Genomic DNA, 23,788 nt, shown 5'->3' on the forward strand with positions numbered 1-23,788 from the left:
CCTGGGCTACAGTCACACTTGATTCGGTCATTACAATAGTATGGAGCTGGTTGCAGAAGCTGACGCTTGTTCCAAAGCCGAGCTGCGTCAAGTTCCAGTTGTACGTTCTCTACTTTCCTCCCCCCACACATAACTTAAACCCGTGGTTAACTTATACAGAAATTATATTTTTAACCCTCCACCGTCATTCCCCCCTTTGAAAGTATTTTCACTCTAATATACTAAGTGTAAATGCTTTCACTTAATACAGTCCATTAGGCTTCAGAGTTTATACTGGATGTTCATCTTCAAATCCTCTGTTGTCATAGGCTTTGTCCGGGGTGTTGTTGCCGATCGAAGGTGCTGGATTCCGTGCCAATGCCTTCATTGTGGTCCTGTTCCAAGATGCCTTTTTCTGTATCTCTCTCTTCAGGATTCTGTAAACTGAACAAATTACTAAAAATATAATTAGTAAAATTATCAGATTTTCAAGGATAGACTTTATCCATGAACTCAAATTCCATCCTAATCCTTCAAAGATTTTACCTAACCAGCTGGTAGCTAAATCCTTTTGTTCCTTTTGTGCCTCATGCTCTATTTGTTTTAACTGGCTCATGTCATGTTCTACATCTGCCTCTTCAGTGTTTGGTTCATTCTCTCTACTTGCCCACTTGACTGGGGTCTCCATGGTGTGTGGAGGTCCAAAGATCTTCCCAAAACCTTGCTTACCCCTTGTACCACGGTGGCTATGAAGTGTGGGCCTCTGTCTGATGATATCCCTAGGGGCACCCTAAACCTGGGAATGATCTCCTGTAATAACCACTTAACTGTTTCCTTTGCTTGGTTTGTGCGACATGGAAGGGCTTCTGGCCATCCAGAAAACGTGTCAACCCCTACTAACAGGTATTTGTATCCCCGAGTTCTTGGCAATTCTGCAAAATCCACTTGCCAATAGTCTCCTGGTTCTATTCCTATCCGAATTCTGCCTAACTGTGCCTGTCGTCTAGCTACCAGGTTGTTTTTCAGGCAGATTTCACATTTAGACATTACTGACTTGGCCACTGTTTGCATCTGTACTGAGATTAGGTATTGTCTCAACCACTTTACCAACGCTTCTGCACCCCAGTGACACTCATTATGTTTTACCTGTAAAATTTCTCTCATTACCAAAGGAGGTACCACTATTTGCCCTTGTGTGGTTACATACCACCCTTCTGCATTCTTCTGTGCCTTCAGCAGTTGTGCTAGTCTGTTGTCTTCTATTGTATATTTTGGCTTAGCAGGCAAATTAAATTGAGAGATATTAAGTCTTGACGGTATCAATGCCATTGTTTTCTGCACCTCTCGCGCTACCTGACGGGCTGCCCAATCTGCTCTTCGATTTCCTTCACAAATTTTGGAGTTGCCTGATTGATGTGCTTTGCAGTGCATGATTGCTACTTGTTCAGGTTTTTGTACTGCATCTATCAGTTGTAGGACTGCATCTTGATGTTTAATATTTGTACCTTGGGAGGACAGCAGTCCTCTTTCTTTCCATAAATCTCCGTGTACATGCACTACTCCGAAGGCATATTTGGAGTCAGTCTAGATATTTACTGTCTTCCCCTCACTCAGCTCTAGTGCTCTGGTTAATGCGATTGGTTCTGCCCTTTGTGCAGACGTGTTAGGTGGTAGTGCTTTTGCCTCTATTACTACATCAATTGTAGTTACCGCATATCCTGCATATCTGGCTCTGTTCTCCATGAAGCTGCTTCCATCTGTAAAGAGTTCCCACTCTGGTTGCTCTAGGGGGACATCCTTCAAATCTGTTCTTGCTGAATAGGTGTGCTCGATGACTTCTAGACAGTCATGCTCTAATGGACCTTCCTCAGCTGTGGCACCTAAAAATAGAGCTGGATTCAAGAGGTTAGTTGTTTTTAGTGCAACGTCATCCTGCTCAGTCAGGGTTACCTGAAATTTCATCAACCGGCTTGGAGAGAGCCAATGGCCCCCCTTTTGTTCCAGGACTGTAGTTACCATGTGTGGCACATAGACATTTATGTGTCTTCCCATCGTGAGCTTCCTGGCTTCCTGTATCAGCAGCACGGTAGCTGCCACTGCCCGCAGACATGAAGGCCATCCGGCACTTACGTTGTCAAGTTGTTTGGAAAAGTAACTCACCGGCCTTTTCCAGCTTCCCAGTCGTTGGGTCAGGACTCCCAGTGCCAGTCGCTGTCTTTCATGCACGTACAGCTGAAAGTCTTTAGACAGATCAGGTAACTCCAAAGCAGGAGCAGTTGTCAGTGCTTCCTTTAACTTCTGGAAGGCCTCTTTCTGTGGTTTGCCCCAGGTGAACGGCTGCGTCTTCTGAGCCTCGTACAAGGGTTTTGCAATCAGTCCATAGTCCATGATCCACAGGCGACACCACCCAGTCATTCCAAGGAAGATCCGCAGCTCGTGTAGATTCTGGGGCTCTGGAATAGCACAGATAGCTTGAATACGATTAGTACCCAGTTTTCTCTGCCCTTGTGAGATTTCACATCCCAGGTAAATCAGTCTGTTGGGCAATTTGTGCTTTTTCTCTGGATACCTTATACCCTCCTATTCCTAATGAATTTAAGATCTCAATGGTTACCTTTATGCAGGTCATTTCTTCCTCTGTTGCAATCAAAATGTCATCTACATACTGGAGTAATAGATATTGGTCTCTCGGTACTTGCCCTTCTCTGGTCCAGATTTCCAGTTCCTTTGCTAGTTGACTCCCAAACAAAGTGGGGGAGCTCTTGTACCCCATCGGTAATCGAGTCCAGGTGAGCTGGGTTTTTCTTCCATTTTCTGGATGTTCCCACTCAAAGGCAAATAGTTTCCTACTTTCTTGGTCAAGGCGTATACAGAAGAAAGCATCTTTTAAGTCAATTACAGTAAACCATTTATATATCTCTTTTACGGATGCTAACAATGTATAGGGATTGGCAACCACTGGATGAATGTCTTTTGTTATTTCATTTATACCTCTTAAATCCTGTACAAGTCTATACTCACCATTGGGTTTCTTTACTGGGAAGATTGGGGTGTTGCATTCCGATTTACATTCCTCTAGAATTCGATATTTTAAGAATTTATCAATGGTCTTTGCTATTCCCTGTCGTGCTTCTGGTTTTATAGGGTATTGTTTGATTCGTACAGCCTTTGCTCCTTCTTTTAACTCTACATGTACCGGTTGTGCCAATTTAGATTTTCCAGGTACATCTGTTTCTCAGACAGAGGGAATTACTGCATCCTCTACTTCCTTAGGAATATTAGAAATTGGTTTTTCTTTTATTATCAAAATCTTTCCTGTCTTAGACTCGGGTATTTTCATTACGAGTTCACCATTCTAAAAAGTAATTACTGCCTCCAGTGCTGCATGCAGATCACGCCCTAAGAGCGGAGTTGGGCAATCTGGCATGTATAAGAATTCATGGGTCAAGATCTTATCTTCAAAGCTCAATTCTAGGGGTTGCAGAAATGGCTGTACCTCTTCCTTCCCTGTGGCTCCAATGACTGCTGCTGACTTGTTCCCGATTTGCCCCTCAAGATAATTTAATACAGAATGTGTTGCCCCTGTGTCAATGAGAAAATCTACGTCTTTTCCTTCTAAATGCAAAGTCACCATGGGCTCTCTTGATCCTGGCTCCCTCTCATGTAAGACCATGACCCTGGCTACACCATCCAGCTGATGCTCACCACTCTGATTAAACATGCTGTCTAACTGAGGCTGACCATTCTGGCTAAACCGATTCGGACACTCCCTTTTCCAGTGTCCCTCCATTCGACAATACGCACACTGATTCAGACCTAGTCTACCATGACCAGAACCTCTGCCAAAGCCACGTCTATTACCGCCACGACCTCCTCTACCATGTCCCCGCCCCTGTTTCTGTAAAACTGCCAAAAGGCTTTGCCCCTGTTTCTTGGCAGTTTCTCTGTCCCTGTTATTATAAACTTTCCAGGCAACCTCTAAGAGTTTATCCAAGTTTCTTAACTCCTCACCTTCCAGTTTCTGTAGCTTTTTCCTAATATCCTCCTGTGCTTGACCCAGAAAAATAAAGGCGAGCTGAGTTCTCCCTTGCTTACTGTCTACCTGAAGATCAGTATATCTTCTAGCTGCTTCCTTAAGTCTTTCTAGAAAGGCAGTGGGAGATTCTTTCTTTTCCTGTCGAATTTCATACAACTTAGACCAGTTCATACTCTTAGGTATTGCCTGTTGAACACCAACTGAAATCCACTCCTGATATCTCTTTAGCATTAACATATCCACTCCAGAGGGGTCATTAGCATCCCACTCTGGATCTGCAGTGGGAAAGTTGTAATCCAGTGTCCCTGTCACCAAATCCTTTCGTATGTCTTCTCTAGCTCTTTCTCTCGCTGCTCGAAGAACCATATGTCTCTCTGTCTCATCCATCAGAGTGTCTAATATCACATGAATATCTTCCCAATCAGGGTTCTGAGTTTTCATTATCATCTTAACCACGCGAGCTACCTTATCTGGGTTCCAGCTGATTGTTTCCATATAACTAAATCAGCAGGTGAAAAGGGTACCTTTACAAAGACAGGCCCATTAGTTCCCACCCCTTGCCTTAGTGGTGCAATAGTTGTTCTCTTTTGTTTGCCTGATTTTAATATACCCTTTCCTGCCTTAGGCCACTCCGGGGCCAGTTTTCCTCGTGTTCGGTGAGCTACTGGGGCGTCTAGCTCATCCGCTTCACTGTCACTACTTTCCATTCTATCTGCTTTCTTCACATTCCCCCTTTGTTTCCGCCTCACAATCACATCCTGGACAGGTGAATCTGGCAGGGGAGGGTACAGGGGGGCAGACGGGACAGGAACTGGTGAAGGAGGTGTAGGTGGGAGCGGAGGGTACCCTTGAACCGGTGTCAGAGGAGGGATAAATCTTTCAGCAGGCGTGGGCGGGGGAGCAGGATAGCTTTTAGCAGGTATATGTGGAGAAGGGGGGTTCTCTGTGCAGGTGGAGCAGGGGCAGGCACCTAAGCAGGCAGAGGAGGCGTAGGCACAGGCAGAGGAGGATAATTACCTTCAGCAGACAAAGGTGAGGGGGAAACATATTGTGCTGGCGGGAGCGAGGGAGGTGTAAGAGAATCAGGTAGGGTCAAGGTGAGCGGGGTAGAACTTGGTGTTGAGGGGGCTGTGGTGGGGGCAGAGGCTATAGGAGCTATTGATAAATTTACATCTAATTCATCTCTTTTTTCCCCTAAAATTTCACTAAAAACTACATGTTCCATACAATGCTTATTTTGGACGCAAGCCAGACATTTATTATTCTCAAGCTTCATTGCTTCCATTTTGTCAAGCCAAGAAACCGGTTTCTCGAGCAAGCATAGAAATAAATCAAGGTATGGGATTTGTTCTACCATTCCATCTTGTGTACCAAGCGATCTAAGTTGCATAATAACCTTCACATCAAAAGACCCGTTTTTCGGCCACTTCTGGTTTTCAGGCAAAGCATATTTTGGCCAGTGAACATTACAATATTCAATTTATCTTTTCGTAATTCCTGACCGAAGTTCCCCTCTTTCCAATGTGCCAACAAACAACCCAAAGGAGAAGAACTTGGTATAGAGGCATTATTGCTGCCCAAAACCTCTTTTAACCCTTTATGTATCTGTAATATGGAGAAACTAAAAAACCACAGATGCCGAACCTGCAATGCTTTCGCGATGTCTGACAGACGGCTGCCTAGGCAATACCACCAGGAATTCCTTTTGCCCAACCAAGCGTAGCTTTCTCTGCATCTTAATGGCAGGCCCCCAGACCAGAGAATAAAGAATCTTACCTCTCACCAGGGGTCGTTGTGAGCAGCAAGGGTCACGGCGCCGATGGGCTCGCCAAGAAATCACCCGGTGCCGGCTGGAGCGTGATCGGGTCGCGGGGTCCTGGCTGCGCCCACAAGGTCCTGTCCTGGGTCGCCAAAAATGTTAGCGTAGGAAAACATATAACCACACAAAGGCGATCATATGCGGTTCTTTATTCAAACGCGCTGGGACACAGGGGCATACAGTGCCCAAATCTTGTGCCCAAGAATACAGAGTCGATTTGTGATTTTTATAGTTTAAATTATACACATGTTAACTAACCTCCACCCCTAGATACTGATTATCCTATTCCTTAGTTACTATCTTAAATCATACCTATGCTTCTACCCTGATCCACACTTGATTTGGTTAAAACAATGCTTCTCAATTATCTTCCTGGGCTACAGTCACACTTGATTCTGTCATTACAATAGCATGGAGCAGGTTGCAGAAGCTGACGCTTGTTCCAAAGCCGAGCTGCGTCAAGTTCCAGTTGTACGTTCTCTACTTTCCTCCCCCCACACATAACTTAACCCCGTGGTTAACTTATACAGAAATTATATTTTTAACCCTCCACCATCAGTACTGTGGATTTAATTAGCATAGTTAGTTTGATAAGCAATATGCTTTGGCAAGAAAAAACAGAGCTTTGATTACATGAAGTTTGGATCAAGTCTGGCGGACAGGAAAAGAAGATGGAATCAAACCTCTACAAGCAAGAGATGTTGTAAAATGTATGAGTTTTGTCTGTGTGAAGTTTAATCTAATCCTTGCAGTAAAAAATTACTAGTCTTCCTAGAATAGTATAAAAGCATTTGGAAATCTCAGTAAAAACTAATTCTGATCACCGAATCAGTCTTCCCATCTCTCTCTCAGTCGTAGATAATTGGTGCTCCGTGTGACCGGAGAAGAACTGGCTAGCTGACAGCAATCTATGACGCCCCTGGAACTGATTGTGATGGTGAGAGAACCGCATTTGGGCCCACAAGTGCCTGTATGCTGCGATGTGACAGGTGAGCCAGGGGAACTAAAAGTATGGGACAGAACATGTCTGACAAGAGGGACGGTAATGAAACCATGCTAGGCCTCCGGAGGAAACATGGATACCCCATGCTAAAGCAGGACCTTAAGTCACTCCTACGATGGGTGTCACGCAGCTTCCCTGATACCACCCCTTCTTCTATTTTTACTCTCTGCTTCTGGGACAAGTAAATCAAAAAGCTCTACTGATGTCAGAGGGCGTGGGGGCTCCTGCTAGCTTTCACCCCAGCCATGCTGGTCAGCAGTGGCCATTACCAGACTGCAAACAGTCCAAGTAACGGTAGAGAGCAGAGCTGTTCTCTGCTCTCTAGGTCCTGGATATCCTCAACATCTAGGTTTCAAAGCAAGGGTTTGAGAAGGCTCCCTGAAAATGGTGTTCATTCTTCCAGATGGTATAGGAGACAGAGGGGGGGTCAACATTTAAACCGTGGGAGCAGAGGGGTGGGGCGGGTAGGTGACTGACCCCAGGTTAACAAAGGGCAGGGTCAGGAAATGGGGAAAAAGGGATGGGAGGGGAAGATCTGGGGCAAACCAGACATATGGGCATGGGGGGGTATCAGGAGCATACCATAACTTATCAAAAACCAACCACCACATTCTACCACCTGGCTACGCTGCCTGGCCATGAGCCAGAGCTATGAATGCTTCCTACTTGGAAGGCAGTCATGGACGCGATTAAAAAAAAGAGGGGGAGAGAGGGAGCCTATGAGGCTACCACTGAGACAGACCCAGCAGCCGTGCTGAACTAAAATCTTCCCAGGTCCCGCTCCCCGTCCCCTGTCCACAGACCCTCCCCAACATGCATCAGGGATAGAGCCCGGTTGCCACCTACAGTCCCACTGCTATTCCACCAGCGACTCCAGAGCTGTCAAACACTAATCACTTATGTGGACACTGACTCTGTCACTGAAGGGGAGTCTTTCAACCCCAGCCCCAAAAAAGATCTGGACTTATTCCCTTTGGATACACATAACAATTGGTTACGGATAAGAAAGAAAGCCCTTAAGGATAGAGACTTTGCCTTTATTTCACTAATCAATGCCGCTTCAAGTTTCACCAGAATGGTCAGCTTTTACAGAGAAGCATGTCACAGCATGGGACAGCAACTAGTGCAGACACAAATCCCACAGCCAACTCAGCAGCTGACTCAGTAACCAGAAGACACCTTCAGCTTCCAACTGGCCCAGCCCCCACCCACCAGACCATCTCCGACTTAGGTGCAGTCACTCCAAGAACAGCAAGACTGGACATATCAACAAATAACACAGTAACGTTGTCTAATTGCTCAGTTTTTTGTCTCCCTACAGGAAATCTATGGACTCATGGAACCCGGATACCACGCCTTGCTCATAGGTCTCATTGATACTGGTGCACAAGTGATCCTTCAATTGTTATCGCAAAAAGCCAATGGCTTAGTGATTGGCCAATTAATGACTGTGCCTCAGGTACTCTCAGGCGTGGGTGGGATCTCTTGACACAGTGGGGTTTTAAAATTCAAACAGATTTTGTATAGGGGTTATTAAAGCATGCAACTTTAAAACTAACCTATAAAGCAGAAAAACCAGTTTGGTGGATCAATGTCCCAAGTTCTTAACAGGAAGGGGGGAACCAGCAATGACACCCCTGCTGAGAACACTGCAGAAAGACCTTTTATGTTTTCAGTTTTTTAATTGTTCTTTGATGGACCCTAACCAGATAGTTACAGCCTTTGAGTGAGAACTTAATGCAGGACTGCTTCTCTCCTTCTCTTGTTTAGTTTGTCATCAAACCTTGGTTGAATGCAAATATGTTGAATGTGAGAAACTGTGGTACTGTGCATCTCATAATAGATGAGGTATTTGCTGCCAGTGTGATCCATCAGGACGCAGCAGAAATAACGCACAAATTCAACGGTTAATATGTGGGTATAAGTTTGGTCTACCTGAACAATTAGAAATTACTCTGGAGCAGTGGCTTACTGCTACTGAGAATAAGGATAAATGATGATTTCCCGAATAACGTGGTATTAACTGGAAATTGTTTCAAGTGCTCAGACATAGCCTATTAACCAACCAAAACCAAATGTTTGGGAAAGCCTTAACCCTTGTCACTGAAGCTGTAAGTTAGGCAGGACTTTACATAACTTCTTAAAAGGTACAGCAACACCCTCCCTGGAGGTATTTGGGGTGGTGCATTGGAGTCCATTCAAGTTCTTCCCAAAATCTGCAAATTCAGACAAACATTCCCACCTTGCATGATGCACAAAAAATATTTGGGAGCTGAGTGCGCTCCCTATTAAAAATCCCAAAGGCAGAGCTAATTTATTTGAACTGCTAAAGGGAGATTCAGACTTTTTATCACCTAAACGACTTAATTTACAAGTTCAGCAGGCACTGCAGGGCTTGGTAAACTGTCAAGCTGCACACTGGGCATCCAAACTGCTTTTCCTTTTAATTATTATTTTGCATCCAGCAAAATAGCCCCACGCTTTGCTATTTCTAAGGGACTCCAAGGCACCAGACCCTTTGCTTATCACTGATTTTTTTACCACACCAAGAGACCAAAACCATCAGTACCCAACATGAAATGATAGCCCAACTAGTTGTTAAAACCTGACAAAGACTAACTTCTCTTGTAGGAGTGGAATTTTCCATTGTTTTCCTGCCTCTTATCCCCTTTTATTTGAATTGGATATTTCAGGAATCAGAAGCTATTCAAATGGCCTTTGCTGAATTCAGCGGACAAATCTCAGTACATCCTCCAAAATATAAGTTTTTAACACCTTTATTTCAATTAACAGAAAAATCAAAGAGAAGTGAGGTTCCACTTCAAGCCTTAACAGTATTCACAGATGGTTCTGGTCGCTCTCATAAATCAGTAACAGTATAAAGAGTCTCTTTTTCCAGTGCCTAGAGATCAGATGTATCTACATTTGAGGGATCCCACCAAATTGTTGAACTTGCTACTGTTGTCAGAGCTTTTCAAAAATTTTCTGTTCCTTTTAACCTAGTAACAGATTCAGTTTATGTTGCAAGAATCGTGATGAGAGCTGAAGCATCAACTCTGAGAGTGTGAAAAACAAGGTTCACTTTCTTGGTAAAAATTAAAAAGTTTAGTAAAAAGACAATTAGGAGACAGAAAAGCAAAATACAGCTGGGTGACCTGGCATTCAGCCAAGAGCACACCTGCTAACTCTCTTGGGTTGAAAAATGTAACCAAAAATGTGTATTCTACTTTCATCTGTTGGGAGATATTGTTCTTTATCTCTTGTAATTCTATGGGTAGAACAAGGGCGAATGCCTTCTGTTAATGGGACAACTGATAACACCAGATAAGGCAGTGCCTTCTTAGCTCTTCCTCCACCCATCCTCCTCCAAGGGATATCACCTGTGAGTGGACCATTTAAGGCCTCTCACATGACTGATAATGTTACCTCATCCAATTGTGAGATGCTCCACCCAGTGGGAGGAGCCAAAGCCTTTCCACCGGGATAAAACCAGCAATCCCAAACACCAAGGGTGCCTGTTTCCACTGGATTTCCAGAGGAAGACTGGACCCTTTCTTGAGGATCATCTCTACTTCAATGGAGCCACAACTGTCACTCCAGGAAGACTTATTTCGGGCTGCTTCCAACACCCTGACCAACAGGGTGTCAAGTTTGCATTCTGACTCTGTCAGTGGTCCTTTGTACTATTGCATTTATCTTATTTTATTTAATTTTACCCTTTTTTGTTGTTTGTTTCTTCTCTCTCTATTAAATTGTATTTCTGACTTGGAGTCTCAATGGTTTTGCTTTCAAACCAGTACACTAACAAAAAGACTCTCTCCTTAAAAGTACCAGCCTGTTGCATATTCACAAATTCACGTGCATGATTCAAACATTCTTTTTGAGTTTGAATTTTCTGAGTTCTGTTTTGATTCCCCTCCAACCTTTTTATCTTGTAGAGGCATCTGCAAATGGCTTCATTCTGTCTGATAGCATAGGTTCAATGAATTGCTTTCCTGGAGTTTTTGGCCATCTTCATCTGGATACGATACTGATAGCAGAGGTTCAATAAATTCCTTTCCTGAAGCTTTGGTCAGTAATCTTCATCTGGATAATTCAGGAATGTGGGGGATTTTTTTCTCCATCCTTCTGGTTTAGCCAGTTTAGATGTTACAAAAACAGTCTTTAATATCATTTTATGGCCTAAGAAATATATGTATATTCATCACACTACTTATTTCTAAGTTTTATTAATAACAGAAGTAAAAAAAAATACAGAAAAACCCATATTATATATATAGCATTTAATATTTGCGAAAAGCCAACTTTATATGTGTCTATAACAATAGTATAAACAAACTGCAAGCAGATGATGGGTTTTGATTGGCTGAATCAACTCCTAAGAGACTGAGGACTCAATGGGTAGATTAGAAATTTAGTTAAAATAGGCTTATATGTGTTAGGCATTATATTATGTATTGTTATAATTATTCCTTATATTTTACAGTGTGTAAAAATTAATAAAAATAAACAGAAATTAAGGAAATGTGGACATGGGACAGAGGGTACTGTGGATTTAATTAGCATAGTTAGTTTGATAAGCAATATGCTTTAGAAGAACAGAGCTTTGATTACATGAAGTTTGGATCAAGTCTGGTGGACAGGAAAAGAAGATGGAATCAAACCTCTACAAGCAAGAGATGTTGTAAAATGTATGAGTTTTGTCTGTGTGACGTTTAACCTAGTCCTTGCAGTAAAAAATTACTAGTCTTCCTAGAATAGTATAAAAGCATTTGGAAATCTCAGTAAAAACTAATTCTGATCACCAAATCAGTCTTCCTGTCTCTCTCTCAATCGTCGATAACTAGCCTTGTTAAGAATTAGAACTCAACCTAGATCAGATTTAGGGATTTCACCTTATGAAATGATGTTTAGGTTACCTTTTCTGATTTTGCTGCATAGGATTGCCACTTATGAAGAAGGGGAAGACAGTGTCAAGAAATATGTCCTGTCTATAGTACAGACCCCAGAGGGACTAGAAGAAAAAGGGATAATCCCTCAGACTGCTACCCTAGATTTTAAAATTCATAATGTTAATCCTGTGGAGTGGGTAATGGTCAAATCATGGAAAGACCAACCTTTAACCCCACAAAGAGAAGATCCCTTTCAGGTGCTGCACACCACCGAATCAGCTGTACAAACTGCAGAACGAGGATGGACTCATGATAGCAGAATAAAAGGACCATTAGATGAACCCAATGACTGGAAAATTGCCACTTCCACAGGAGGACTAAAAATTACTCTGAAATGAAGTCCTTGTGCTCCTTGTGGCAAGTAGACAACATACAACCACACATCAATCCAGACTGAGAGGGAGTTCCCTGTGGGCTTTGTCAAATATTTTGTATTCCCAAAGGTCAGAGGCTCTCCAAACTCTGACACAACCTTTGGGGTGTGTTGCAGTGCACCCCCACACCTAGCAGGTGTTCCCATATTAGGAAAAGAGTTTAAGCCTTATCCCCTGAACTTTTAAGGAAGAACCAGAAACTCCTACACTCTTCTCACTGTAATTGGCCCAGTGCCAGGACAAAGGCACCTGTTGGACCCTTTAGCTGTTCTTCAAGGAATGTAGCTATTTTCTAGTGGGCAGCAAGCCAAAAATCCCTCCTAGATCATTGAATACTTAAGAGAGAGCACGGAGTCTCTCAGGGCTTTTTCGGAGTGTCTTAGCAGGTGCAATGGACCTCCCTGCACTGTGCACAGCTTTTATTCTTTTGTTCTGTATAGTTTGTTATTTTCACTTTAATTAAAACCTTTTCGCTTTTTCAAAACACCTCCAATCAAGCCATATCACTAATTATTCTTAAGCCATTTCTGGGAGGTTGCTGTACACCCTCAGAGTGTGATGAACTCTAGTGGAGCTAAAAACAAGCTGGCGTAATGCAGAAATTCATCAGGGATGGTAATTTACTTCCTTCCCAATTGGGCGGATCAGTATTATATAAATTAAAAGACACAGGGGCCATAAGTGGTCCTAGATTTTTTGGTTTTGCTTGTGGCCTACAAAAAGAAAAACTACCAGCACTCCTTGCTGAGACATATCCCAGATTTATTCTTGGTCACATACCTTGCTTAAAGCACCCTAATGCAAGTCATTCAAGTTGGGTACAATGTCAGTGTGAAAATTGTGGCCAACTCTGGCAGTGTAGCTCCCCCAAATGGCAAGCGTGTTGTAAAATTTGAGAGAAAGAAAAAAAAAATCAAACACAAATCGAGGGAAAGTACCAATTTTAACACTCTATTGTGGAGTTGAACTGATGCTCCCTGATACTCAAGAGCTACTGGAAGCTGAGTGGGAGGCTGCGATATATCAAAAATGGGGACCATATTTTGAGTGCAGACAACAACACCGTATGATGTGGATGTAATTAGACCCTATTCTGCAAATGAAATTAATAATGCTGGTTGACTGAGGAACAGTAAAGAACCACAATATAAGAAAAGCAGGTGACAAACAATTTTGTGATAAGGAGGTAGAAGACAAGACCAGATTGACCACTGTTCTTGCCACCAAGATCATGCATACCTGCTGTGAGCAGCAATCCCATAAGGCCTGGGAGGTGGGGGTACACGTCATACTGGACTTCTATTACTCCATGTTAATCTTTTCCCTTTGGAATTCGGATGATCCATGTCACAAGTGCTACAGAACGCTGTACCACGGAAAAACTCAAGGTTCTTATTTTTACACTCATACCTTCCTCAGCCAACACTTATAATTCATCTGAATTAGACACCTGCCTACAGAATGGGCAAAGGTTCTGGGTTACAAAATTTCTAGGATTGAACCGCATTACATTAGGGGTCATTGGTTGGAGGCAAAAATGACACTAACTCACCAAAAGTCCTCAACAAATAGCCATGAGTTTAATATGGTTGCTCTTTTTAGAGGGAATATGACTCTCCCTGGTTTAGATAGCTGATTGGTTGGGATTTCTCTCCTCCCAGATCTCTGGCCAGTGATGTGTCTGCATCTAAGCTCCAACAGCATTGGCTGAGGTCCCTGCCTGAGTCCTACCACTGTTCACCCAGTGTCCTGGTTTAGGGCAAATTTGGAAGGAAACCTCCCGCTGCTCCGAACAGAGATGGTAAACCTGAGGAAATCCTTGCTGTGGGTGGCTCAGCTCACTCAGTTCTTTATCAGTCCCAGTCCATCTGGAGGTCCAGGCCCGGTGGGCCGCAGGTGCAAGCCCTCGGTGCTTCTCTGGGGTTTTCAGTCCGGAGAAGATTCAAAGAGTCCCAAGAAAAAGGAAAAAAAAGTCCAGGGAACTTCTCTGCCCTAACTAGCTAAACTAACTAAAAAGCAAAAAAAGATCTCTGTCACAGGCGCCAGTCTGTGCTTCAGACAAACACTGTCCGGAGAGGGATGTGCAGGAGGAGAGCTGTTTTCAAAACAAACTTGGCCCTTCTTCGTTCCTTGCTTTGCTCTCAAAGCCAGTCTTAAAGGCACAAAACTCAATATACAGCACAAACAGAATAGACGAGTAGGGATACAAGCATCATAAAGTCACCCCAGGACACCCAGGGACCCGCCCACCTAACCAGGAGAGCAAAATGAAGTTTCCCATCATAGCCAGATTTATCTGTCCAGCTACAGACTAGCTGTACTGTGACAGAACTGTGGATGGCCACAATGGGAAAAATAAGTTGGTTTTTCCATAAGTCAGACCCAAGAATGGGAAAGAGAATGAGTTTTAATACAAGATTTAATACAGGAACAAATGATAAACAAGCAAAAAAAGCAGATACAGCAATCCAACCCAGAGCCAACTCCACATAGAGATTTATATACAAAAAACCCTGTGTGTGTTAGATAAGGAAAGGCGAACGGAAGATCTCGCGATGTCACGGAAAGATAAGGACCCTCCCCCCGTCTCTCCGGTGGTGACCCCTCCTAACCCCATTGGCCTCTCACCTTGAACCCTCCGCCCCCCCTCTGACGTAGTAAAGACCCCTTAGACTATTTAACCCCACGTGCTGACCCAATAAACGCCATTTGCCGTCCACCACATTGGTGTCAGCGTGTCAGTGGCCCGAGTGGCTCGGGAGAAGGTCGAGCCGCCGTGCTGGCTTTCTGAAACCAGGTTGCCTGCCTTTCCATCGAAAGGCAACATTGTGGTGCCGAAAACCCAGGAGAAAAAAACGCTCGGGAATCGGGATTTTCACCTGGACAGGAGCAGCGGCCAGGGCAGGACAAAGGATCTGACCCTAGGCGGACGGGACGCCGTCGGACCAGCCAATGGAAGCCATGGCGAAGGTCGTAAGTTCGATTCACAAACAGTGGGGAATTGAGTGCAAGCTCAAGGATTTTGAACTTGCTATGGCAAGGTTATTAGAGCTTGGGGTCGTCGAACGACCGGTAGATGTATTACATTCGGAGGTTTGGGGGAGGTGCACGGTTGTCCTAGCCGAGGATACTAAATCCACAGGCAGCGCCAAAAGCCTCAAGGCGTAGGGAAGGGTCGAGCAGGCTCTACGCAAGGCAATGGAGGAACAGGAGACCTGGAGCGCCGCGCGCGTGTGCTTGCTAGCTACCCCCAAGCTGGGGGTGGGAGCTGCAACGCAAACGGCATCCGAAAATGATTTGTCTGAGAGTGGGGAACCGCGGGAGCCAGGCATGCTTCCCCCCTCCCGGAGCCCGAGTCCAAACCCCCCGGGACCCTCAGGGAACCCCCCGGCCCCCCCGCCGAATCCGCCGGCCTCCCCCTCGCCCACGGAACCTGCCCGAAAATCCACGGGTCCCCCATGCGTCTCTTCGCCATCAGCCGGCATTTAGGTGCCCGAGGCACGGCAGCACGCGCAGATTTTCTGGGAGGGATTGGTGAGCGAGGCCAGAGACGCCGAGCACGTGGCACGGGAGAACACGTGGGCGGCACCGCCACCATACGTGTTTGAAAATCACGCCGGCAGCCATGGGGAAGGGCGGGGTCTGGATGTTCTTGGTGGGGAAAGCCTGGAGCTGCGGATGTTTGCCGACGCGCATGCGCGGGGGAAAGACGGGGAAGAGAGAGAGGAGCACGTGCTCAGACAGAAGCCGCGGGCTTTTGCTGGCGCGTACGAGCAGCAGGAAGGGAGAGAGTGCACGCTTGGAGTGGCGCCGTGGATTTCCGCGGCCACGTGCGAGCGGGACAGTGGCGGAGAGCGCATGCGCGGTTCAGAGAGGCAGCTTTCCACAGAGCCCTATGCACGGGACAGCGGCGGAGAGCGAGCGTTCAGCCGGGAGCTGTGGGCTCTCGCAGATGCGTGTGCGCGGGGGAGCGGCGGGGAGCGGCGGGGAGCGGGCGCTCGGCTCGGAACCGTGGGCTTTTGCAAACGCGCACGCGCGGAACAGTGGCAGGGAGAACACGCCCCGTCGGGAGCTGCGTTCAACACTGCCACCATTTAAGGGAGAGACCTCCCCCCGCGGGAGGCAGGGCAAGCCCAGGGGGCGGGAGCGGCACCACCCCCGAGGGGAGGGGAGGGGAGGGGAGGGGAGGGGAGGGGAGGGGAGGGGAGGGGAGGGGAGGGGAGGGGAGGGGAGGGGAGGGGAGGGGAGGGGAGGGGAGGGGAGGGGAGGGGAGGGGCCGGAGCCGCACGAAACGGCACGGGAGCCCGGAAGTGCGCTGGCAGTCGGCTTCCGACTCTCAGTCGGACACCACCAGCGGCAGCAGTTCGGGAGAACTGTCAGACACTGACTGGGATTTAGAGACAGAGAGGCTAGCAAGGGCTAGAGCAAAACCTAATGAAACCTTAAGCCACTCCGGAAGGGGTTCAAAATACGAGCCGGCCCAGTTCACTGACTGGGGGAAAATAAAAATAGCTTGTGCCGAATGGGCACCGGCGGCAGCAGTGAAAGCCTTTCCAAGTAAGGGTTACTGGGCCAGAGGGTAACCAGCAAAAAACATATACACCGGTAAACCCCAAAGATATCCAAACAATCGTAAAAGCAATTTCAGAAAAAGGGTTGAATTCAGCCATGGTCTCCACTCTGGTGGATGGCCTTTTTGGCAACTCTGATCTGCTCCCTTTTGACATTAAACAGATAGGACGTATGATATTTGATGGGGCGGGAATGATTGTGTTCAAACAAGAGTGGAAGGACAATTGTACAAATTTACTGGCTCAGTCTTCTGGAGCAGGGCAGCCACTGCACAACTCCAGCCTATCCAGGCTGATGGGAAAACATGACGACATGATAACCCCTCAGCAACAAGCCGTGAACATGCGGGCTGAGGAGGTCAGAGCCACCACCCAGGCTGCCCGGGAGGCCATTCGAGCTGCATCCCGAGTGGTGGCCAGGCCCTCTCCATGGTCCACCATAAAACAGGGTGAAAGTGAAAGCTTCACTCAGTTTGTGGATCGCCTTCAGGCAGCGGTGGATTCGTCTACCTTGCCCCCAGAGGCGAAAGGCCCCGTAGTAGCTGATTGCCTGCGGCAACAATGTAACTCAATTACCAAAGACATTCTGCGCTCCTTGCCGGCTGGAGCCAGCCTGGCCGACATGATTCAACATGTAGTAAAAGAGGAGCAACTGACACCCATTCAGGCAGCCGTCCGCACCCTAACCAGTGCCATGGCATGTTTCAAATGTGGCCAGGCAGGCCACATTGCAGTGAGCTGTCCCCAGCCGGCACAGCCATCCCCCGCGATGCCCCCGCTCCAAGTGCGTGCGAGAGGGCCCTGCTGGAGCTGTGGGAAGAAGGGGCACCTTGCCAAAGACTGCAGGTCCCAGCCTCAGGGAAACGGGAAAGGGAGGGGGCGTGCGGGCCGCACCCAGCCTCCTCCCGCTGCGAATGCCAGGCGGCCCATCTATGCCAACCCCCAGTGGGGCAGGGAACCCTCATACCCCATGCCCCCACAGGGGACAGCCGGTTTTGCACCCCCCACAGCGACACAATGGCAAGGTTTCACAACACCGCCAGCGGCGCCCTCGTGTCCACCACTGCCGCAAGCCGCACCTGTGGCACAGGGCCAGCAGGGGTCACCCCAGAGCGGGACCCCTGGGTGGCCCTGGCCATGAAAATCAGGAAGGAGCCCCTGGTGATATGGGGAACGTGCCGCCTTTATGGCAGCCGGGACCCCCATGTCATAGGGCTTCAGTTTTGGGGGGACACGGGGTCGGACTGTTCTATAATCCCGCAGGCATACTGGCCCCGGCATTGGCAATTTAAAGAAGTACCCCCATTGAATGGAGTGGGAGGGCAGACCCGGGCGTGGAGAAGCACCCAGTTGGTAGCTATAACACTCCACACAGAAGAAGGACCAGAACAAACTGTGGCAATCTACCCCTACATTTTGCGAAATTCACCACCCTTGATAGGAAGGGATGTCCTTGCCATGTTAGGAGTGAGGATTACAAATTTATCCTGAGGGCCACTGCCGTGCACCCACCTCTGCCAATCAAACTGACATGGAAATCGTCAGACCCTGTATGGGTAGAGCAGTGGCCCCTGCCAAAGCCTCGAATGACAGCCTTTCTGGAACTGGTTGACCGTGAGCTGCAAAAGGGCCACATAGAACCCTCCACCAGCCCATGGAACACCCCCGTGTTTGTGATCCCCAAAAGGTCTGGAGAAGTTTATCGCCTCATCCACGACCTCAGGGAAGTGAATAAGACAACCAAACCTATGGGTCCTGTTCAGACACTGCTGCCCATGAACTCAGCCATCCCCGAAGGGCAGCCATGCTGTCATGGGTTAGCACTGGCTAGATGTTAGTGCACCTATGAATATATGTTTTTTCTCTAACAACTCTTGTGGGATGTGATCAGGAACAGAGCAGAGCAGGCTTAAATCTTGAAAACAAAAAAAAACTCACTAAAACTTTATTAATTACATAAGAACAGGGACAGAAATACTCTTAAACACACACAGAGACAGAAATAAAAACTTCTTAGAACATTTTCTTCTCTCAGTTTCTACCTCTCTACCCAATCACTCTTCACAGACCAACCCCTGGGTTTTAGATCAAACAATCACTACTCAAAAACAAACTAATCTTCAATTTAGCAAGGGAGAGAGGAGTCTCTCTCGCACTACAGACTGTTCTTCAGAAAAACACGGGTCTACCCCTTATGTGTTTCTATGTCACCTATAGCACTGCCCGGAGAAGTCTGCTAAGGTGACACTCTCTTTTTTCTTATGTCCAGCGCTCTCACTGCTGTCTCATAGGCTAAAACTACATACAGGGCTTTTTAAGGATGCTGCATGCCAAGCTCTCCCCCTTTTCACCCAGGGGCTGGGGTTCTAGGAGCAGGTCTGCCCTGAGGGCAGAGGGCACTACTTTACCCTCTCCCTCTTTTCTCTGCTCGCTCTACTCTTCTAAGTGCCAGTCACTGTAGCAAAAGCAAGGGGCAGCTGCATCTACCTAAAAATGCAGTTTATGTTCAAAAGAGACTCAAGTTCAGTCCATGGCTGACATTATGTAAGAAAAGTCTAGCTCTAAGGCTACTCCTCTCATTCTTCTATCGAGTTCCTTCTAATCATGCTTTATCATCTCGGTCTCAGGCTGCTTCTCTTTCTCTGAAAACTACTAGTCATGAGAATCAATGTCTAAGAAAAGTTTATTTCTGCCAAGCAAGGGTTAACAGTTTCTTCTCAACAGGGTGCTGCAGGCGGAGGCACTCTCAGGCTCGGCAAACCCCACGTGGCTGAGCACCTTCTCCCGGAGTTTGGGGGGGAAGGAGGGGGGTGAGAACACACAGAAGGCACTTCTACAGTTTTCTACTCTTCCATCCTGGACGAGGCAGCTCAGTTCTAGTCCTGTCTATTCTCTTCTCCCCCGCGGGCCCCAGCTTACTTTAGTTTTACTGCGTGGTTGTCTTGAGCTTGGCTACGTGGCTTCCCCCTCCCCTACTCAGCCCAGAGCTGAGCAGGGGAGAGATGTTTCCACTGCTGAAACCGGAACTCAAAAGAGGCCGACCCCCCCCAGACTTCTGCTTTTAACTCTTTGTGTCCTCAGAGGCGTGTCTAAACCTCTGAGTGACCAACCCAGGCGCCAGCAGAAAAGCTGATCACTGATTGGACTGCTCACATCCCCCTGGAAGAATTCACCTCCCCCCTAACCACGACAGTCTCTACCCCTCGCCTCTGAGGACACACAGTCTTAAAGTAACAACTAACATTACATCTATAAATTTACATCATCACTTAATTCATGCTTTGCTCTTGTTCCTCTTTGATCTTATCTCACAGTTTTTATTCTATCATTCTTTCGATCGATTTCCCGGTCAGGGAACCATGAATGTCATGGGTTAGCACTGGCTAGATGTTAGTGCACCTATGAATATATGTTTTTTCTCTAACAACTCTTGTGGGATGTGATCAGGAACAGAGCAGAGCAGGCTTAAATCTTGAAAACAAAAAAAAAACTCACTAAAACTTTATTAATTACATAAGAACAGGGACAGAAATACTCTTAAACACACACAGAGACAGAAATAAAAACTTCTTAGAACATTTTCTTCTCTCAGTTTCTACCTCTCTACCCAATCACTCTTCACAGACCAACCCCTGGGTTTTAGATCAAACAATCACTACTCAAAAACAAACTAATCTTCAATTTAGCAAGGGAGAGAGGAGTCTCTCTCGCACTACAGACTGTTCTTCAGAAAAACACGGGTCTACCCCTTATGTGTTTCTATGTCACCTATAGCACTGCCCGGAGAAGTCTGCTAAGGTGACACTCTCTTTTTTCTTATGTCCAGCGCTCTCACTGCTGTCTCATAGGCTAAAACTACATACAAGGCTTTTTAAGGATGCTGCATGCCAAGCTCTCCCCCTTTTCACCCAGGGGCTGGGGTTCTAGGAGCAGGTCTGCCCTGAGGGCAGAGGGCACTACTTTACCCTCTCCCTCTTTTCTCTGCTCGCTCTACTCTTCTAAGTGCCAGTCACTGTAGCAAAAGCAAGGGGCAGCTGCATCTACCTAAAAATGCAGTTTATGTTCAAAAGAGACTCAAGTTCAGTCCATAGCTGACATTATGTAAGAAAAATCTAGCTCTAAGGCTACTCCTCTCATTCTTCTATCGAGTTCCTTCTAATCATGCTTTATCATCTCGGTCTCAGGCTGCTTCTCTTTCTCTGAAAACTACTAGTCATGAGAATCAATGTCTAAGAAAAGTTTCTTTCTGCCAAGCAAGGGTTAACAGTTTCTTCTCAACAGGGTGCTGCAGGCAGAGGCACTCTCAGGCTCAGCAAACCCCACGTGGCTAAGCACCTTCTCCCGGAGTTTGGGGGGGAAGGAGGGGGGTGAGAACACACAGAAGGCACTTCTACAGTTTTCTACTCTTCCATCCTGGACGAGGCAGCTCAGTTCTAGTCCTGTCTATTCTCTTCTCCCCCGCGGGCCCCAGCTTACTTTAGTTTTACTGCGTGGTTGTCTTGAGCTTGGCTACGTGGCTTCCCCCTCCCCTACTCAGCCCAGAGCTGAGCAGGGGAGAGATGTTTCCACTGCTGAAACCAGAACTCAAAAGAGGCCGACCCCCCCCAGACTTCTGCTTTTAACTCTTTGTGTCCTCAGAGGCGTGTCTAAACCTCTGAGTGACCAACCCAAGTGCCAGCAAAAAAGCTGATCACTAATTAGACTGCTCACATCCCCCTAGAAAAATTCACCTCCCCCCTAACCACGACACATGCGCAGTGCTGGACATCAAAGACTGTTTCTTTTCAATACCCCTGCACCTCGAGGACAAGGAACGGTTTGCCTTTTCTGTTGTGTTCCCAAACGGCGAGCGACCCAGCCTCCGTTTCCAATGGCGCATGCTACCACAGGGTTTTGTAGACAGCCCTATGGTATGCCAAATCACAGTGGACAGAGCACTGATGCCAGTCAAACACTCCTATCCTGCTGCAACCATCATTCAGTACATGGATGACGTCCTCATCGCTGCACCATCAGCCAGCCAGGTGGATCAGTTAGTGTCCACAATCACAGAGACTCTCCAGGCAAACGGCTTTGAGATTGCAAGCGCAAAGATCAAAAGAGGACCTTGCATGACCTTCCTGGGAGTGGGGATCACAAACTCCTACGTGACCCCTCCCAAGGTGAAGGTCTGCCGAGACATCAAGACACTCCATGACATGCAGCGACTCGTGGGATCTCTGCAGTGGCTCCGCAACATCATCCTGATCCCTCCCGAGGTCATGGACCCCTTGTATGATCTCCTGAAAGGAAAGCACCCCTGGGAACCCAAGGAGCTGACGCCACAAGCAGCGAGCTCCCTCGACTTCATCGAACATCAGATGTCTACTGGCACACTTGCCAGGTGGAACCCAGGTGCGCCCCTTGATCTGTATGTCCATTTCACTCAGAAGGGAGGAGTGGGAGCACTGGCCCAAGGACCCTCTGAGAAGGCCCAGCCGATCCAATGGGTCGTCCTCGGAAAACCAGCTCGTGCATTTTCCCCGGGAGTCGAATGCGTCGCCAACATCATCATGAAAGGCAGGAAACTCGCCCTGAAACATCTGGGAACTGAACCAACAAGAATCCATCTCCCCTTCCGCAAGCAGCTGACCACGGAGTCAACCGCAGCGTCGGAGCACCTGGCCCTTGCCCTCACTGGCTTCGGAGGAGAAATCTGCTATGCCACCAGACCACCTTGGACTCAGCTACTGACCACTGTTGACATAGACCTGCCACCAAAGGTCATGGACCGACCTCTGCCAGGACCGACGGTCTTCACAGACGCCTCCTCTGCGACTTCCACCACAGTGGCGGTGTGGCAGACTGGAGAACAGTGGCATTGTGTCAAAGCATGTGACCCAACACTGTCAGTACAACAACTGGAAGCAGCAGCTGTGGTCTTGGCGTGCGGACTCTTCCAAGATGAACACCTTAACATCGTGACAGATTCTATATTCGTGGCAAGGCTGTGCCTGGCCATGTCGGGACCAGGTGTGTCAACATCTGCAGCAGCCACAATGCTGGAAGAAGCGCCCTCCTCACGACAGGGCACCGTGTCTGTCATTCACGTCAACAGCCACAACCCAGTCAAGGGCTTCTTCCAGACTGGCAATGACAAAGCGGATGCTGCAGCAAAGGGAGTGTGGACATTGCAGGCAGCTCGCCAACTACATGAGTCGCTCCACATCGGAGCCAAAGCTCTGGCAAAGAGGTGCAGGATCTCGACAGCGGACGCAAAACATGTAGTGGCCACCTGCCCTCATTGCCAAAAGTCACCCCTGTGGACCAGTGGGGTCAATCCAAGAGGTCTCAAAGCCTCAGAAATCTGGCAGTCGGACTTCACCTTATGTCAACTGCTGAAGCCCAGAGCATGGCTGGCAGTGACAGTGGACACCTACAGCGGAGTGATTGTGGCCACACAGCACTCCAAAACTAACTCCAAAGCTACGATTCAACACTGGCTGACCGCCATGGCATGGCTTGGTATCCCCAAGCAAATAAAAACTGACAATGGTTCAAATTTTACCTCCAAACCTGTGCAAGAATTCGCCTCAAAGTGGGGCATCACTTTAGTGCAAGGCATTCCGTACAACTCTACAGGTCAGGCCATAGTGGAGCGAGCCAACCAAACCCTCAAAACCAGAATAGAGGTGCTGGTGAAGTCAGAGGGTTTCACCAATGCCATTCCCCCAGGAGACCAGGCACGGCTGCTGGCAACTGCCCTGCTAGCACTGAACCAGTTCCCCAGGGGGGATGAAACAAACAGTCCTGCTCAAAAGCACTGGGCCACCCGAGCATTAGAGGAGGGCCCGCAGGTTGTAATCAAAAATGAGCTGGGTGAATGGGAACGGGGCTGGAGGTTGGTACTCATGGGGAGAGGGTACGCAGCTGTCAAAAGGGAGGGAAGAATCAGGTGGTGTCCACTTAAGTCGATCAAGCCTGATCTTCAGAATGAGACTAATGAAAATTGTGAGTTTCTGTTTACAGGACATGCCTGTGAGACGCCCCCGTAAAGTGTACACTCCAGTTCCAG

The sequence above is a fragment of the Prinia subflava genome (genome assembly GCF_021018805.1).
Source record: "Prinia subflava isolate CZ2003 ecotype Zambia chromosome W unlocalized genomic scaffold, Cam_Psub_1.2 scaffold_36_NEW, whole genome shotgun sequence".
Lineage (NCBI taxonomy): Eukaryota > Metazoa > Chordata > Aves > Passeriformes > Cisticolidae > Prinia > Prinia subflava.